We start from the raw sequence: 14,452 nt of genomic DNA on the forward strand, positions 1-14,452 counted from the left end.
TGATGATTTTTCGTGCGATCGCGAGTAGTATTTCGAGTAAGAAATTGGACTGTCAACTATATGCATGTTAATTTAAAAAGCTACTCGATATTTTGTGGTTATGATAGCATTATTTAAAGATTCATATGAGATAATGATTTAAAAAATTAGACAATAAAAAAATATGAAAATCAAATTGATGAAAATTATTATCTCATTTGCGATATCGCTCGGAGAGCGTTTCCAAATTTGGACGGATAATGGATTGCAGGAATCGAGATCGACGATGCTTCACCGCGGCTGGCTTGCGGATGACTAGAAAAGGGGCTATTTGTCGGTATGGCTCTGCTGTAGAATCGACAATTTAATCTCACGAGAAAACCTGCAAAGCAGAGACTCAATGTTGCTGGTTTGATGGCTGTTCGAGAATTGTCGAATGCAGCAATCTCGTTGTCAGGTGCTGGAACTCATCAGTGTAGGGCACCTTGGCTGGCCTTCGGGGCAGACTACGGGTGGTTCGATCCTCGTCAGCTGCTCTGTTGGGCTGCAAGATTCACGACTTGTGGATGGAGGCTGAGGCGCATGTCTAGGACAGCGAGATTCACAAGGAGCTGCAAGGTGCAGCTGCAGAGGAGGCCCGTCGCTCACTAGAACAAGCAGCACGATCGTTGGTGTAAACTGGAATTTGCTGCAAAAGAGACTGGACCACACGGCAAAGACTAAGGTCCTATTTGGTTCAGCATTCCTAAGAGGCTTTCAGCCCCGAAAGTCCATTGAGAAAAAATTTAGATGTTTGGTTTAGCATTTGAAAGTGTTCTTGGCCAAATGCTTTGGCCTTTGAAATGTTGAAAGCCAAGCGGTAGTAGCGGTGGGGATCTGTTTTGGGTTTTTTAGCATTTCGAAAATGCAAGTACACATCTACTATTCATCCGTTGATTTTTTTTTTTTTTTAAACCGATCATCTTCCCCGCACCCCAACCGTCGTGATCGGCGACGTTTCATTGGATTTTATTTTTATTTATTTTTAAATAATAAAAACCCTTTACAAATGTTGGGTTTATCTTTTTTTTTTGTCATTTTTATCTTTTGATAATCAATAGCCTAATTTTTTTTATCAATATACTAGAATGATAATTAATTAATAAAAATGATTAATACTACAATAATTAAAAAAATTATTTAAAGTTGAAAATAAACCTAAAAGAACCCTAGGCCAAAAGTTGAGTTTTGCATCTAATCTATAATCAAATTCTTTTAATATAGTTTTTAAATAAATTTAATAATATATATCTTTTACATTATTATCAACATGAAAATATAAAATATTATATAGTCATTGTTTCTTTTTTTACAATTTTAAAAATACTAAAACTAAAAAACTTAATTTGGTCACACTAAATGGTTTTTCAAATATATGTTTACCAAACAATCTTGCATTTCTCTAAAGACTTTTCAAATATAATTTACCAAGCAGTCTAATATTTCGGTATTTACATTTTTCAAGGGTATTTTCTCAAAATCGAACTAAACGGGCCCTAAAAGGGCTCATATCTGGTTGCTACAAAAGAGAAAGAGGACTTTGTCTTATTCTTCATCTTGTGTGGCACCTTTTTGACTTCTGAAAGTGAAGACTCTCTCTCTCTCGTGTTAATGGCTGTTGGGAAGAGAGCCCCCTTTTCATCAAGCGTGTATATTTTTTATAGGTGAGAAAACTGAGTTATCCCCAAGATGTCTCAAATATTACTTTCCTTTTGCATCCCAAAAATGAAATCCTCCTTAAGCGGTGGACAATTTGCTCTATGAAAGAAATCGCACCGGGGAATATCACCGAAATCTTTTCTTTGTTTCTTTTGTCCCGATGTTGCCAACTCGGCCAAATCTTTTCCTTTCTTCTTTGCATTTTTACGCCCACTTGTACCCATAAATCAAAGCCATGCATGAAGATGACATATGTCCGGCGCGTTATTCTTTCCTATGCTTGCCTTCATTAAGAATATAGGAATATATTTATTCTTTATTGTCCTTTTATGGACGAATTGCTCTCCAAGTTTCAACAATTTTCCAACTTTAACAACCCATGTGCAGCACATGCCATTTTTGGGCACGTGAGATATTCATTGAACTTGAATTTCATGATTTTGCGGGTTTAGTCCACATCAATTAAGCTTAGAACTTTAAACCATCGATGACCCAATGCAATAATAAAAAATAATAAATGTTCCTAAAATTATATATTATGCAAATTAATTCTAAAATTTTTGTTTATGGGTTAAAATTAATTCATAATTTTTATGCAATAAATGAATGATCAGGTCGTCAAATTAGATGTCAATGCTAATGAAAATGTAAGAAAAATTTAGGTTTCTCGTGTTTGCAGCAGCTAAGTTTCCAGAATGATTATTCATTTCCCCCATCATCCTGAAGTTTCGGGGTTCTTCCTGAAGTCGAAATCTAGTTGCTGTTACCAGCAAATTAACTTCGGAATTTGTTTACCCTTCAACACTCGCCAGGCATATAGATCTCCTGACCGACGACAGCATAACTTGGAAGCTCAGCTGTCACAACTTATGGGCGACTATTACATTTGTAAAAGAGATGGACTTAACAATCTGTGGATTTTAAAGCCCTGGAACATGGCACCGACTATCGACACTTTCTTTCACCGATAGCATATCAGCCATCATCCTTCTCAAGGAGACTGGTCTGAAAACATGTGAAAAGTAAATCGACCCTCCTGCTTTGTTCCAAGGGAAAAGGTTGTTATTTATTTTTTGTGATCCCACATTTTAGACTCAAATTTTCTCTTAAAGTTACGATTATTCGACATAAGGTTTTTCCACGCTTTGTATCTTTTTGACAACCGCCCATTTGGTGACCGTTCGTGATGGGAGACGGATATAAAAAGGAACGTACGTTCATTCTTGTGACGGGTGATGATAACTCAAACTCTCTCATTCATAATACACCATCACGAGAGTGAATTGGGGTAGTAGCGTGTCCCCAATCTTCTTTAATTTCAGGTTTTCTGACGAACTTAAACAAGAACAATGGCTGGAGGTTTGTCTTTAATCGATCCTGGCTTTCGCATTTGAATTATTTTGTCTTACATTTGGTATGAGAGCATGTTAGTGCATCTGCCTTGTTTTTCTCGAATTTTTTGGTGTATTTTCGGGCATTTTTGAACATGAACAGTAACTTCGGATTTTGAGGCCAACAGAGAAACTCCCAAATTCCGGGCAAATTCCGGCGACCCACCTTTTGATTTTGGACCCACACGGTCGCACCGCCATTAGGAATATTAGCCATGAGTTTTTCCGGTATATCGGTGTTCGCCGGAGGCTAATCGGGCGGCGGAAGTCGCGGAAGTCGCGGTAGTTGAAGGAATTGTGTTTTGGGAAATTTTCGTCTGATTTTGGGGCCAATTTTTGCTCATTTTCCCCGAAACTTGAACCCATGTAGTCATGCCGGCATGCTCTTCAAAACCCATTATTTATTTCTGTCTGGGATGGGCTGCCGGAGAAGAAACGGCGGTGAAAGTGCGGCGGAAAACGGCGAAAAACCGACGGAAAGGCTTTTGTTGGCGCGAGGAAGAAGGCGTGTGGAGCCCACGCGCGCGCTGCGGTTGCAGGCGCGTGGAATCCACGCGCCACGCGCTCTCACGCGCGCTCAACCGTTGCGCGCGCGGACCCCACGCGCGCGGCAGTTGCCAGGCGCGTGCGTTGCACGCGCCCGCGCGCTGAACGGCGCGCGTGCGGACCACGCGCCTGCCGCGGGAACGGGCGCGTGCTAGGCACGCGCCTGACGTCTCTTCGCGCGTCTCTTTTTACGATTATGCCTCAAATTTTCATGTTTTTTTGCAATCTTGCCCTTGGGTGATTTATTAATTTACTGTTCTGCCCTTTGATGTATTTATTTATTTATTATTATGTCATTTTATACATTTTTATGAATATTTTATGCATGAAATTAAATGTCCAATGGTCCATATATTTAATTAATTAGAGAGTGGCCACAACATCTTTAATTAATTAAATTATATAATAAAAGCCTCCGGATCATATTAAGAAATGGACATTAATTGTAATTAATTATATTAATATGATGAATTTTATCCCACAGGAATTTTCATTATACTAATATGATTAATTAGGATGAAATATCATATTATTTTTCTTAATTTACCCACAGGGGATTAAGAAAATGCATATAATATGGTAGTTTCTTCATGAAGTAATTATGAATCTATTTAAATTAAAAACTTAGCCCACAGGTAGTTTTTATGTTATGTGATTCATATTGTGATATGTTTACATTGGTAAAATATGATTTATTTATTTTTGCCTCAAATTTTGTGACATAAGCATGATTATTTGATATGCAGTTTCGCAACCTGTGAATTTCTTTGAATTTAAGTTTGATGTTCCTATACTGAATGGTGAGAACTATAAAGTTTGGAAGGAGTCAGTTCTTCTTCAATTGGGGTGGATGGACATTGACTATGCTATAAGGAAAGACGAACCACCCGCTCCTACGATTCGAGCACTCCAGCTTGAGATAGCTCTTTATAACCAATGGGAGCGGTCCAACCGCGTTTGTGCCATGTTTATAAGAGCTAAGATATCTCCTAGTATTCGTGGTTCGGTTGCTCAGCATGGCAATGCTAAGGCTTTATTGGAGGCCATAGATGTGCAATTTGAAAGTTCTGAGAAGGCACATGCCATGATCTTGATCATGAAGTTTTCATCATTGAAGCTCACTAATGTTAGAGGTGTGCGTGAGCACATCATGCAAATGAGGAACATTGCAGCTCAGCTTAAGAACCTTGAGGTTGAGATATCTGAATCTTTCATTGTATATTATATTCTGAACACTCTCCCACAACAGTATGCTTCTTTCAAAATCTCTTATAACACACATAAGAATAAATGATCTATTAATGAACTCATGACCATGTGTGTTCAAGAGGAAGAAAGACTGGTTATGGAATTGGGAGAAAGTGCTCATTTGGCAACACAAGGAAAGAATAAGGGCTATGGCAAGCATAAGGGAAAAGGTAAAATACCTCCCCAAGCTAACATTAAGAAAGAATCTAAATGCTTCTTTTGTAAACAGAAGGGGCATATAAGGAAGGATTGTGTCAAATTTAAGGCTTGGCTCGAGAAGAAAGGTAATCCAATCTCTTGTGTTTGTTATGAATCTAATATGACTGATGTAAGTCACAACACTTGGTGGATTGATTCTGGATCTACAATCCATATTTCGAATTCCATGCAGGGTTTTCAAAACCTCAGGAAGCCAGTGGGAAGTGAACAAAGCATCTATTCAGGAAACAAGATGCGTTCGTATGTGGAAGCTATTGGGACATATAGACTAGTTCTCAGTAGTGGTTTTGTTTTAAATTTGGAAAAGACCTTTTATGTTCCTAGTTTTTCTAGAAACTTAATTTCAGTTTCAAGACTTGTACCTTTGGGATACTCTTTTAACTTTTCAGATTCAAACTTCTGTTTATCATTTAAATCTGAAATTGTCAGGAGTGGTACTTTGTCTGATGGTCTTTTTCGAATTAATTTACAAGACAATGCCTATTATGATGCGATGCATGTTCATGATAAAGCTGGTATGAAACGATGTGTTGTAGAAGAACATTCCTCTATGTTGTGGCATCGGAGATTGTGATATATCTCCATAGAAAGAATTAAGCGATTAGTAAATGATGGAGTACTTGGTACTTTAGATTTTACTGATTGTGATACTTGTGTGGACTGCATAAAGGGAAAGCAGACTAACAAGACAAAGAAAGGTGCCAAGAGGAGTACAGAAATATTAGAAATCATACACATGGATATTTGTAGTCCGGATATGGACTTATGTAGTCAGAAATACTTCATCTCATTCATAGATGATTACTCACGTTACATGTATCTCTATTTGATTCATAATAAGTATGAAGCATTAGATGCCTTTAAGGTATTTAAGGCGGAAGTAGAGAAACAATGCGATAAGCAAATTAAGATCGTGAGATCAGATAGAGGTGGAGAATTCTATGGTAGATACACTGAAGATGGACAAGCACCTAGTCCATTTGCAAAATTTCTTCAAGAGCATGGGATAGTTGCCCAATATACTATGCCTGGTTCTCCGGACCAAAATGGCGTAGCGGAAAGAAGAAATCGGACCTTATTAGACATGGTGCGTAGTATGCTTAGCAGCTCCAAACTTCCTAAATTCTTATGGACTGAAGCACTTAAGACAGCAGTGTACATATTAAACCGAGTTCCGACCAAGGCTATCCCAAAGACACCTTTTGAGTTATTTAAGGGTTAGAAACCGAGTTTACATCATGTGCGCATTTGGGGATGCCCGTCTAAAGTGAGAGTTTATAATCCACAAGAAAAGAAGTTGGACCTAAGGACCATAAGTGGGTATTTCATTGGATATGCCGAAAGGTCTAAGGGATACAGGTTTTATTGTCCATCTCATACACTAGGATTGTGGAATCAAGAAATGCTAAATTTCTTGAAAATGACTTGATTAGTGGGAGCGATCGATCGAAGGATCTTGATCCTAAGAAAGATCATACAGATACTCAATCTTCCACCTCAAGTTTAAGATTGGTTGTTGCTCATAATGTCCCTTTAGTTCAACCGACTATTGAACAACCGATTGTTGAAGTTCCACAATCTGCTGATATTGATCTAGAAGATCCAGTTGTTCAGCAATTACCAAAAACTGTTGAACAACCAGTTGAGCAACACGCTCCTCAAGAGAATGTTGATACAACATTGAGAAGATCTTCTAGAATAAAGAAATCGGCTATTCTTAGTGATTATATTGTGTATTTACAAGAGTCTGATTACAATATTGGAGCTGAGAATGACCCTGAAACGTTTTCACAAGCCATGGATAGTGATAAATCCAATTTGTGGTACAATGCCATGAAGGAAGAGATGAGTTCTATGGCATCTAACAAAGTCTGGGATTTGGTTGAGTTACCTAATGGTGTGAAGGCCATTGGTTGTAAATGGGTCTTCAAAACTAATAATGATTCATTGGGTAACATTAAAAGATATAAAGCTAGACTTGTTGCCAAAGGATTCACTCAAAGGGAAGGAATCGATTACACAGAGACTTTTTCTCCTGTATCTAAGAAAGATTCTCTTCGTATTGTTTTGGCTTTGGTTGCCCATTTTGATATGGAATTACATCAGATGGATGTGAAAACGACGTTCCTCAATGGAGAACTAGAGGAGGAGGTTTACATGAAACAACCTGAAGGATTCTCCTCTAGTAAAGGTGATCATTTGGTGTACAAGCTTAAGAAATCTATATATGGCTTGAAACAAGCATCCCGCCAATGGTACTTAAGGTTCCATGAAGTCATCTCTTCATTCGGTTTTGTAGAGAATGTCATGGATCAATATATATACCAGAAGGTCAGTGGGAGCAAAATTTGTTTCCTTGTACTGTATGTGGATGATATACTACTTGCAACCAATGATAAGGGGTTGTTACATGAGGTGAAACAATTTCTCTCTAAGAGTTTTGACATGAAGGATATGGGTGATGCATCTTATGTCATTGGCATTAAGATCCATAGAGATAGACCTCGAGGCATTTTAGGACTATCTCAAGAAACCTATATCAATAAGGTCCTAGAGAGATTTCAGATGAAAGATTGTTCACCAAGTATAGCACCCATTGTGAAGGGTGACAGGTTCAATTTGAACCAATGCTCGAAGAACGATCTAGAAAGGGAACAAATGTACAACATTCCATATGCTTCTGCTGTTGGAAGCTTGATGTATGCTTAGGTTTGCACTCGACCTGACATCGCTTTTGCTGTGGGAATGTTGGGAAGATATCAGAGTAATCCAGGTTTAGACCAATAGAGAGCTGCAAAGAAAGTGATGAGATACCTTCAAGGTACCAAAGACTATATGCTTATGTATAGACGGACTAACAACTTGGAAGTGGTCGGTTATTCGGATGCGGACTTTGCGGGTTGCGCTGATTCACGAAAATCAACATCTGGATACATTTTTATGTTAGTTGACGGAGCCGTGTCATGGAGAAGTGCCAAGTAGACTTTGACTGCTACTTCCACTATGGAGGCTGAGTTCGTTTCTTGTTTTGAGGCTACCTCGCATGGTGTATGGTTGAAGAGTTTCATTGCTGGGCTTGGAATTATTGATTCAATTTCTAGGCCATTAAGAATATATTATAACAATTCAGCTGCGGTTTTTATGGCTAAAAATGCCAAAAGTGGCAGTCGAAGTAAGCATATCGACATTAAGTATTTAGCCATAAGGGAACGTGTTAAGGAGAATAAAGTGGTCATTGAACACATTAGCACTGAATTGATGATAGCCGATCCTTTAACTAAAGGCATGCCACCAATGAAGTATAAGGATCATGTAACTAGTATGGGAATAGGTCCCATCATGTAATTTGTCATCATATGAACGATTTTTTGTTGTATGAAACTCTTATTCAGTTGTAATGTTGATTCTCAAATTTTGTATACACATTTTGTTGTTTATGAGAATAACATTTATCCTTGGTTCTGGAATAAACATGTGGTTTATTCATTAAGATATGTTGTCACATATAGGCTAACATTAAAGAAATAAGATGCATTGTGATACATGGAAGATATTACTCACTCTTAGAGGACATGTCGCCATGATCCATGTGTTTTGTTTCTTTTCTTTAAACATAAAGTTTTCGTGGAATTAGTTGAATGATTCGTATGATGAAAATAATGGGATCAAGTGGGAGAATGTTATTTATTTTTTGTGATCCCACATTTTAGACCCAAATTTTCTCTTAAAGTTACGACTATTCGACATAAGGTTTTTCCACGCTTCGTACCATTTCGTGACAACCGCCCATTTGGTGACCGTTCGTGATGGGAGACGGGATATAAAAAGGAACGTACGTTCATTTCTGACGTGGGGCAATCACAAGGTCTAACACAAAATCCTCACATTTAGAATACACCATCAGTACGTGAGGAAATTTGGTTAGTAGAGTGTGCCTATTATTTTCTTGATTTTTCAGGACATTCGACGAACGTGAATACGAACAATGACTGGAGGTTTGTCTTTAATCGATCCTGGCTTCCGCATGATGAATTTTTATGTCTTACAAAGGTTTGATCTCTGCTCTATAGTACCTATCCGCAGTATGAACCTCTTGAATATTTCCGTTTCCAATGTACTCTGTTTAAGGTTGCATTTTCCTAATCAGTCAATAGGATGTAAATCCAAGTCTTGTCTCATCTAGATACTCGCTGCATGGAACAATTCTCGCTATTTTCTCTCTTTTCTCAGATTTCGGGTGGGTTTGGCAAGACCTTGCTCTTTGGAGAAGTACATATCTTTTTTAGTTCGAAACTCACTTTACAGTAATGATACATCTCATGCAGCATCTCATTCCATATGATCTTCTTAGTCTCTGGTCGCTGTTGCTCATGCTTTAGAAGGTTCGACCCAGGATTTAGATGGTATGCTCCATGTTATGCAATATTTCTTTTTCATCTAAGGATTTATTTGTGGTTTTATTGGTGGGGAGTCAACATGAATTAGGGGAATAGAGTTAGAATGAATCGTTGATTCTGCCTTTTCTATACCTTTCCAGAATTATCAGGGAAGAATTAATCAATCACAAAAACATGATGGAGGACAACTCATGCCTTTCATTGACCGACAATGAAAGTTCCTCTCCGGAGATTCTCCCAATTGGGGAAAAGAATCAGAATATTTTGACTTACTACTAATTGCCTTTTTCTGGCTAATCTTGCCAAATATTACTAATATGGATGCCGGTTGACCTATGTAACATAACCGATGCTGACGTGGATAACTTTTAATAATATTTTTTTTTTCGATTTTTATAATGTTTTTAATTATTTATTTATGTTTCTTATTTTCTTTTTCTTTTTTCCTGCCCTTTGTTTTTCCTCCAATTGGTTGCCGATTTGGTGACTGCCTAAAGGCAAGGGCCAGTGAGGTCGAGGTTGCGCTTGCGAGGGCTTGAGCCCTTGCTAGTGGTTTGGCGAGGTCAAGCCTTGACAATGGCTGGCGCCAATGAGGCTTGAAGGGAAGGAGAAAAAGAAAGGAAAGAGAAACTTCTTGTTATAAACCAAGATTTTATGATCGTCGATAAAGATTTTTAAAGTTGGAACAAAGAAGATGAAAATTCGTGAATCATTTTCTTTCTTTTCTTTTATTAGGGTGATCCAATCTATGGTGGATCGAGCATGAGAGAGATAGTGGACTCGGGAAAGTGGGATGGTGGGGTGCAAAGTGAAGATGGTGGTGTAAAGTGGGGTGGGCGATGCGTGGGTCAGTGGGGCTGGGCCTTGGTGAGATAGAGAAACTTCCATTTCTTTCCCTATATTTACCATCCATTATTATTATTATTTAGAGTTAATGCCACAAAAAATCCCAAACTAGTATATTTATAACAAATTTACCTCAAACTAATTTTTAGATCATTAAAAACCATAAACTAGTACACTTATAACAAATTTACCTCATATAATTATAAAAAATCATACACTAATACACTTGCGATAAATTTATCTAGAACTAAATTTTTTTTACTGCAAAAAACCAAAAACTAGTACATTTGTGACAAATGTATTATCTGTTAAATAAGATTAATACCACAAAAAAAATCACAAAACTAGTTCAACTGTGACAAATGAAGACTAAAATCTCAAACTAATATATCAATCAACTATCACTATCATGTGTCTTTCAATTCAACAGTTTGACAGTAAAATTCAACAAAAACTAATAGAGGGTAAATTTGTCATAAATGTATCGATTTTAGATAAATTTATCAAATGTGTACCGATTTAAGATCTTTAGTGCTCAAAAAATTAGTTTGTGATAAATTTATCATAGGTGTAGCGGTTTGAGATTTTTCATGGTATTAATCCTATTATTTATGTCTGCCGAATCATTCCTACCACAAGGTGACACTTCATTTGTCTTGATCTTTGGGTGGCCCAATTCATTAGACCCTCTTCCCTAAATTTGAACTTCTTTCATGACAAACGCAAACTCACCAAATTTTGATGACGATCAGCCGAGCAAATCCAACTTCAAGGTTCGACTTGTTTTCATCTTAAATTGCATTTGCTAATAAGTAATACATTTCGTACGTATAGTAGTTTTAGGGTTAGGTGCAATGCAAGCTATGAAGACTGACACTCTTCAAGAACTTTCGTATTGAGTCGGACACTTCGACATGTGTCCGACACTCTCCGACACTCTCCGACACTCGGTCAACACGTGTTAGAAAATTCGACACCTAGTCAACTTTCTCGACATTCTCCGACACTCGAGTTGGAATTTTGATATACGAGTTTCCGACACGTGATTTTGATAAGGTCAATTTTAAAAATTCAATAAATAAGAAGTCAATATATATATATATATATATATATGTGAAAAAAATATAATAATATAAATAATAAATGGAGAAAAAAAAATAAAAATATGGTATTTTCTTCTCTTCTAACACCCACTTTCCGTGAAACACAATTCACCATTTAAGTTTTTTTCCTCTTCCAACATATCGACATGCGAGTTCGAATAAGAATCACTTGTTTTTTCTCTAAGTTTTATGAATTATTGAAATAGAGTTGAGTTTGTCAAATTGAAACAATGAATGATATTAATAAATGACGAATTAATATTTTTGGTGTACATTCATTCTAGGCTTATTTATTTATTTATGAATTTAATTTAAATTAATTTGATTGAAATAATCATAAAAATGATAATTTATTATATATAAATATATATTTAAGATACAATGTATCCCAACGTATCAGAATTATTTGTTTTTTGAGAAACGATATGTCGGCGTGTCGTGTCGTGTCACGTGTCGCGTGTCAATGTCGGTGCTACTTAGAGTGCAAGGAAAGAATATAAATAGTTATTGATTAATAAAAAGTTCTCTAAAGTTTGTTTGAATGAAGACGCAGAAGTTATGTAAGTTCGTGCGGAGGCCGGACCACCTTCCGGGAAGGTGCGCCGTAGGTCCCACGCCGTAGGCATCGATTCTAAAAGTTGCGTTGTCGGCCTCTATTTGCCGTGCACCGACTGCCCTCCTGCCGCTCACTTCCCCTCTCCCAGCCCATTCCCTTCCATTGCTCTGCCTGTGTCGTCTCTTAATTCAATTGTTGAATTATTATATTGTTGCGGGACTTAATGCCGGGGAGGAACAAACATGACTGTATTGATTACTCAAGACCAAACAATGAAGATTTTAACGGGTGAGAGACTGCTTTAGATTACTGAAAATTTGGAGATTTTTTTTATCCTTAATTTTCCTGCGCTCTCCTTGTAACATGGACTTCTGGCAAATTGTCATCCCCATTTAAGCCAGGTTGGTTCGCCGCGGTGGTGCAGGGCCACGACGACCTGCGGATCCATTTAGCCTCGCGGATTTTAAACTATCTGCAGGTTTATATAGCTACACCAACACGTATCCACAGCCATCTGCAGGTCAATATAGCGACTCGTATCAGATCCGGTCGCCGACAGTCGAACAAGCAACACATTCATTCCGTGTTGATGGGAACAACATATCCGGAGGACGAAGTCACTCGTATCAGTTCAAGCACCTGAGCGTCTACCAACGAAGCCAATCGTATGCGTTCTGATCGCAACGACGATCATGATATTCTCGTGCTGCTCGGCGTTGAAAGGGGAGTGACCATCCGCGATCACGCCAATCACGTGCGTGGGTCGGAGTAGGGCGTTTCATATTTGAATGAGGACATCTGGGCTAAAAGGTTTCTTCCTTCTTTTTTTTTTTTTTTTTTTTTTTTTGGGTGTGGGGGGTTGTGGGGCTTAGCTTGAAAGTTCCGTGCTTCCACCGAATGCCTTTTCTTTCTGCCCACTAATGTTCGAATACAAGTGCTTTTTCGTTATGGTCCAACCCAAGTGCTCTTTTTAAGCTATTGTGAAACTCCTCAAATGTTAACATGTTTGGGTGCACTTAAACCAACGAAACGGGACTCGCTGCTCCCGGTTCACGTCCACGCGGGTCTTGAACGTGCTATTCTCTGATGATTCTGTGTTCTTTTTAACGATTCTTTGTGGGTTGTAAGTGTGAGTTTAGGCCTCGAGTGTGTCGGTGTACTACTTCAGTCCATGCACCTCACCTGCTCGATGAAATGCCTAAACCGAACTCATATGGTCTTTTCTTTCTCCGATTAGTAGTTTGTCTTGATGGGTATCGCAGCACTTCATGTGATAGTAACCTTTCATTCATTGTCAAAACTCATTTCTCACATCGCTCTAGTTTGGCATTAAAAGAATTGGATCCGAGTTAAGTTGCCTTGCGTTTTGCTTTGCATTTCCCATAAATTTCTATGTCGTTTCTGTGATGCTTGACGGCAAAAAATGACTAGAGTTGCTGATCGGCAACCTGCGCTCCGGTAAGGGATGACGCTGGGTCACGGTCAGCTGGAGGGGTGACTTTGGTTCATGGCTATGGGAGAAGGCAGCGCCGGTTTGCGGCCGTCTGGATGAATTGCATGGTTAATTGTCCTCGCCTGTGAATGTCTTGATTGATTTCACCTAATTTCGTTTAGCAATGCATGTCCTTCGGCGGCTAGCTTAAATGGGGGACTAGAATTCAATTAGGGCTGATGACATTAGTCTGCTACCTTGTGAACGCTAGTGGGGGCTAATGATCATTGACTTTAATTAATGAACGAGGCATGTCCTTCGACGGATAGCTTAAATGGGGGACGAGAATTTAATTGGGGGTTGATGACGTTAATCTACTGCCTAGTGAACGCTAGTGGGGGCTAATGATCATTGACTTTGATTAATGAACCCTTAGATAAATTAGGAGGTGGTTAGGTTAATCGAATTGCATGAAATGAAAGGTTGATCCCAAGTCATTCCTTTCTTGATTTGATGAACTTTGCTAATTGGTTTGCTTGAATGAATTGCACGATTCGAAGGACACCGTGAATGGTGATCGATGGCAGCACCCATGGAGATGTGGCCAATTGGAGTCGATGGTCGTAGTTGACCGATGTCCATGCTGCTCCTAATCATTTCGTAATAGCTTTAGTCTAGTTCATTTTAGTCTACTTAGTTCGTGAACTTTGGTTATAATTAGGTTAGGCTATAGTAAATAAGAACAATCAAGACTTAGCTTCACATTTAGATAAATGGTTAGGGTAGTTTAGTCTAGCTTCACCTTTAAATGAAAATGATTAAAATTAAAGTCATATTCAATAGGCTCTAGTCTCTACTTTCTCTACTTTCAAGCTTATGGGGTTAATGTCCCAAGACTTAAGAACACGGCAATGTCTATTCTTCGCCCGACTTGCATCGGGTTTTTATTTCTTGCATTTACCTTAAAGTCATTTCAATGCTGGAGCGTTTCTTTATCGCATGGCACTTCAATTAATTGTTTGTTTATTTCATTTCTA

General features: G+C 38.3%; 1 long non-coding RNA gene across 1 annotated transcript; it reads left to right on the plus strand.

Annotated features, from left to right (window-relative positions):
- Positions 1 to 12,106: 12,106 nt before the first annotated feature.
- On the plus strand, positions 12,107 to 12,939 carry LOC120291102. Its single transcript, XR_005548947.1, has 2 exons — positions 12,107 to 12,271; positions 12,385 to 12,939. It is a non-coding gene; the product is annotated as an uncharacterized LOC120291102 (long non-coding RNA).
- Positions 12,940 to 14,452: the final 1,513 nt, after the last annotated feature.

Source organism: Eucalyptus grandis, chromosome 3 (genome assembly GCF_016545825.1).
Source record: "Eucalyptus grandis isolate ANBG69807.140 chromosome 3, ASM1654582v1, whole genome shotgun sequence".
NCBI lineage: Eukaryota > Viridiplantae > Streptophyta > Magnoliopsida > Myrtales > Myrtaceae > Eucalyptus > Eucalyptus grandis.